The sequence below is a fragment of the Choloepus didactylus genome, chromosome 9, assembly GCF_015220235.1.
Source record: "Choloepus didactylus isolate mChoDid1 chromosome 9, mChoDid1.pri, whole genome shotgun sequence".
Taxonomy (NCBI): Eukaryota; Metazoa; Chordata; class Mammalia; order Pilosa; family Megalonychidae; genus Choloepus; species Choloepus didactylus.
Window position 1 is genome coordinate 55,806,671 of NC_051315.1, and position 5,597 is coordinate 55,812,267.

Genomic DNA, 5,597 nt, shown 5'->3' on the forward strand with positions numbered 1-5,597 from the left:
ACTATCAATGAATTTCACCCTCCATGCAGACACTATCATCCTCCAACCCCCAACTGCATGGTAGGTGGCCATGCTGACTGCAGCCCTGGCTCTTGTTGCAATTTGTTGGTACCAAGGTGAGCTATAAAGACTTTACTCCTCCATAATCCAAAGGGGTGTTATCTGATATCTGATCCCTGCTTCAGATCAGCTACTTCAGATCACTGGATGCCAGCTCTGAGGGCAGACATTATTCCATCACCCCTCAGGCAAAAGTGGCAGAGGGTCTTAAAGAAGCAGTACCTAATCTTTTTATTTTGTCTCTGTTCTCCATTTGGGAGCAGAATAGTTTGGAAAAGTCTCAAATTCATGGCTACAATCATCAGCAATAACAACAACAAAATTAGCAATCCCAGAGGAGTCAGAGAACTATATTTCCAGAGTTATGACAGTGTAATATTCAGAATGTTCAGTTCTCAACAAAAAATTGGAAAACACACCAGGAAACTGGAAAGTGTTTCCAATTCAAAGGCAAAAAAGAATTTGTCAGAAATCATCCCTGAGGAGGCTCATACATTGAAACTCAGAAATCATCCCTGAGGAAGTATACATTGAAACTCTTAATCAGTGCCTTTAAATCAACCATCTTAAGTATGTTCAATGTGCTAAATGAATCCATATACAAACAACTAAAGGAAATTAGGAAAATGCTGTCTGAATAAAACAAAGAGATGGGAATTAGCAAACAGAATCAAACAAATTTCGGAACTGCAGAGTACAGTAATTGAAATGGAAAACTCAGTAGATGGATTCAACAGCAGATTTGAACAGGTTGAAGAAAGAATAAGTGAAATTGAAAATAAAGCAATTGAAATTATCCAGTTTGAGGAGCAGAAGGCAAAAATAATGAAGAAAAATGAACAGAGCCTGAGGGACATGAGGGATACCATCAAATATATTGATATATACATCATTGGAGTCCTAGAAAGATTTAAGAGAGAAAGAAAAGGGCAGAAAAAGTATTTGAGAAATAATGGCAGAAAAATTCCCCAATCTGAAGAAAGGCATGAATGTACACATCCAAAAATCTTAAAATCCTAGCAGGATAGACTCTTAAGAGCTCTACACTGAGACATAGTATAGTGAAAATGTCAAAATCCAAAGACAGAGAGGATTTTAAAAGCAGCAAGAGAGATGGGACTTTCACATACAAGGGATCTCTAATAAGATTAAAAGAATAATTCTCATCAGAAAGCATGGAGGCCAGAAAACAGTGGGCTGGGATATTTAAAATCCTTAAAAAAAAACCTGTCCACTAAGAATTCTATACCTGGAAAACTTATCTTTCACAAATGAAGGAGAAATTCTGACATGTACAGATAAATAAAAGCAGAAAGAGTTCATTACCAGAATACCTGCCCTGCCAGAAATGCTGAAGGGAGTCTTTCAGGCTGAAATAAAAAGACACTAGACAGCAACTTGGAGCCATAAGAAGTAACAAAATACATTGGTAGAGATAAATAGATAGGTAAATATATAACCTTGCATTATTGTACTTTTGGTTTGTAACAGCTCCCCCCCATATGATTTAAAAAGCAAATGCATAAAATAACATTTTAAAATCCATGTTAATGAGTATACAAGTATACAATGTATAAAGATATAATCTGAGACAATAAAAATATAAAAGGGGAAGGACAGAGATACATAGGAGTAGAGAGTTGTATACTACTGAAACCAGGATGGTACTATTCAAGCTAGTTTGTTATTTGTTGAAGATGTTCATTGTAATTATAAAGGTAACCACTAAGAAAATAACTAAAAAATATAGAGAAAAGAAAGGAATCAAAATGGTACACTACAAAAAAGCAACTAAATATAAAAAATGGCTGTAATGGAATAATTGAAGGCAAAATCATAGAGGACACATAGCAGACAAATAGCTAAATGAAAAAAGTAAATTCTTCTCAGTTATTACCTTAAATGTCATTGGACTAATCTCCACTATTAAAAGGCAGACTTTGGCAGATTGTATGATAAAGCAAAATTCATCCATATGCTGTCTACTAGAGACTCACTTTAGGCTCACTGACACAAAGAGGTTGAAAATAAAATGGTAGAAAAAATATATGCTATGCAAACAATAATCAAAAGAGAGTTAGAGTTTCTATAGTATTGTCAGACAAAATAGTCTTTAAGTCAAAAAAGACTGCAAGGAACAAAGAAGAATATTATATATTGATGAAACATACATGTACCTCACAAGAAAGCCCCAAAATATATGAGCAAAAAATGACAGAATTGAAGGGAGAAACAGATAGTTCTACAATAATTGTTGGACAGTTCAATACACTGCTTTAAATAGTTGATTAAACATCTAAGCAAAAAATTGATAGGGAAATAGAGAACTTGAACAACACTATTAATCTATTAGACCTAATGAACATATACAGGACACTCAACTGAACAACAACAGAATATACATTCTTCTCGTGTACATGCAACATTTTCCAGCAGAGTCCATATGTTAGGCCACAAAGCAAATCTTAGTAAATTTAAAAATATTGAAATAAAAAAAAATATCTTTTAAACCACAATGGAATTAAACCAGACACAAATAACAGAAGAAAAATTGGCAAATTCACAAATATTTGGAAATTTTAAAAAACTGTTAAATAACCAATGGATCAAAGAAGAAATCACAAGGGAAATTAGGAAATATTTTCAGACGAAAATGCAACATACCAAAACCTATGGGAGGCAGTGAAGTCAGTGCTCAGAGGAAAATTTATACCTTTAAAGGCCTGCATTAAAAAAAGAAGATCACAAATCAATAACCTAACTTCATACCTGAAGAAACTAAAGCAGAAAGAGCAAACTAAACCAAAAGTTAGTAGAAGGAAGAAAATAGTAAAGATTAGAGCAGGCATAAATGAAATATATCCGCTTTTGGCCATTTTTTCACATGGAAATTGCTGACATTGGAAGATGTGGCTGTGGATTTCACCTGGGAGGAGTGGTAGTTACTGGGCCCTGTTCAGAAGGACCTGTACTCGGACATGATGTTGGAGAACTATAGCTACCTGGTATCACTGGGGTATCAAGCTAGAAAATCAGATGTGTTCCTCAGGTGGGAACAAGGAGAACAACCATGGATAGTAGATGAAATCCGCAGTCAAACCTATCTGGAAATTGAGATCATTGATGATCTGTCAGGGCATTCACAAAATCAAAGAATACTGAAGAGAAAGGAACAATGCTATGAATGTAATGCATTTGGAAATATTGTTCATCATAGCAAAAGTCATTTTCCTTTAAGTCCAAATCACAGTATGTTTATTTTATATGGAATAACATTGAAATCATATTTATGTTTAGTCAATCAGAACAGAAGCTATGTAATTAACAGAAGCTGTGAGTTTAATGGAAATGGGAAATCCTTTCTCCATGCTAGTCAGGAGCAAACTCATGCTGAAAATAAATTCTGTGAAAGTAGAAAACCAATAAGCACTAAGTCACAACTCCCTAACCATCAGAAAACTCACAAAAAAGAGAAAACCCGTAAATGTATTGAATGTGGGAAAGCATTCATCAAGAAGTTTCAGCTCACTCAACATAAGAGAATTCATACCAGAGAGAAACCCCATGGATGCAGTATATGTGGGAAAACCTCCAAGAAGTGGAAGCTTACTGAACCTCAGAGAATTCACACAGGAGAAAAACCTTATGGATGCAGTGAATGTGGGAAAACCTTCCTCAGGAAATTTCAACTTACAGAACATCAGAAATCTCATACAGGAAAAAAACTCCACATATGCAGTTTCTGTGCAAAAGCATTCTCTGGAAAGTTCAAACTAACTGAACACCAGAGAACTCATACAGGAGAGAAGCCATATAAATGTACTGGATGTGGCAAAGCCTTCTGCAGGAAGGCAGACTTAATTATACATCAGACAAATGAAAAAGGAGGAAAACCCTATGGATGCATAGAATGTGGGAAAGGCTTCTCGGAAAATCACAGCTCACTGTACATAAGAACATTCACACAGGAGAGAAATCCTATATATGCAGTGATTGTGGAAAAGGCTTCTTTCAGAAGTGCTATCTGACTGTACATCAACAAACCCATACTGGAGAGAAACCCTATGGATGCACTGAGTGTGGTAAAGCCTTCAGCCAGAAGGCTTGCCTCAAAACACGTCAGAGATTTCACACAGGAAGAACTCCTTTTGAATGTAGTGAATGTGGAATGTTCTGTTCACAGAAGACAAATCTCATTACACATCAGAGAATTCACACAGGAGAGAAACCCTATGAATGCAGTGACTGTGGGAAAGCCTTCATCAGAAAGCAACAGCTCATTGTACATCAAAGAACTCATACAGGAGAGAGACCCTATGAATACATTGAGTGTGGGAAAGCTTTTACCTCCAAGTCTTGCCTTACTAAACATAAAAGAATACACACAGTAGAGAAACATGTAGATTCAGTCAAGTTTGAAAATCCTTCTGCAGAGAATGACAGCTCATTACATACAACTGAAACCCTGTTAACACAAGAAAAACCGTATTAATGTGGCGCTTGTGCAAATGACTTCTGTGACCCCTCAGACATCATTAAACATCAGTCAGCTACTATAAATGGAAACAGTCCTTTTGGGACAACCTCTTGCCAGATGTGCAACCTCAGGAAATATTAGAGAATCTGCACAGGGAAGAAACCTTCTGAATGCAGTGAGCATGGCAATACCTTAGTAATATACAACAGCCTGTTGCCATATGTGCTCCCTCAAGAGCTACCAGTTTGCCCAGGACAGAAACCTTATGCATGTTATAGTGCATTCAGTGATCAATTACATCTTATTTTTATGTCCAATAATGTGGAAAGCCCTGGCACATTGTCTTGGGGGTAAACAGACTCAGTTATTTGCTGCCTACTCCTAGCCAGGACACATAGGCAGCCCCTCCCAGGAGGCCAGGTGGTTGGTCAACACCCTTGCTGCCAAAGCCATTTGAAATAGGAAATAACCTCACAAAAGTAAGGCACCTCACCGCAAGCTGCTTTAAATAGAGAAGAATGCATCCTCAAGCATGCGATAAAAATCCTGGGAGAGAGGATTACTCTCTGCCTCTCCCTGGCCGTCTTGTCTAGCTTGAGGTTCTATAAGTTATAAACTCTTAAACTTCTCATTATGACTGTCACTGAAGCTATACCTGCAATCAGACCTTGTGGGGCTAGAGAAACTTCCCTCAAGGAACCCCTTGGAGGCCTCACCCTTGCTACCAGCAATCCAATTGGTTACCAACTTGCCACAGAAAGAACAAGATGCTCATTAAAGGTGGAAAAGCCTTGAGCAGAAATTTCTAGATGAGAAATCAATCAGTATGAATGCTGAGATGGGAAAGCCTTTTCTGGGAAGATAGACACTGTCATCAGTGAGCATCATAGATCAGAGTGAGGTCATAGTGGGTGGAAACACAATGACTGTGGGAAAGCCCTTGCCCTCACAAGGTGCTAGAGACCTCATATTTGGGAGAAACTGTTGGAAAGCAGTGACTGTGGCAGGGTTCTCAGTGGTACTTTCTGCCTCATCAATTGTTGGATGAAATGATAAAGAA

General features: G+C 37.4%; 1 pseudogene; it reads left to right on the forward strand.

Annotated features, from left to right (window-relative positions):
• Nucleotides 1–2,960: 2,960 nt before the first annotated feature.
• LOC119543737 lies at nucleotides 2,961–4,619 on the forward strand (annotated as a pseudogene).
• The last annotated feature ends 978 nt before the right edge of the window (nucleotides 4,620–5,597 follow it).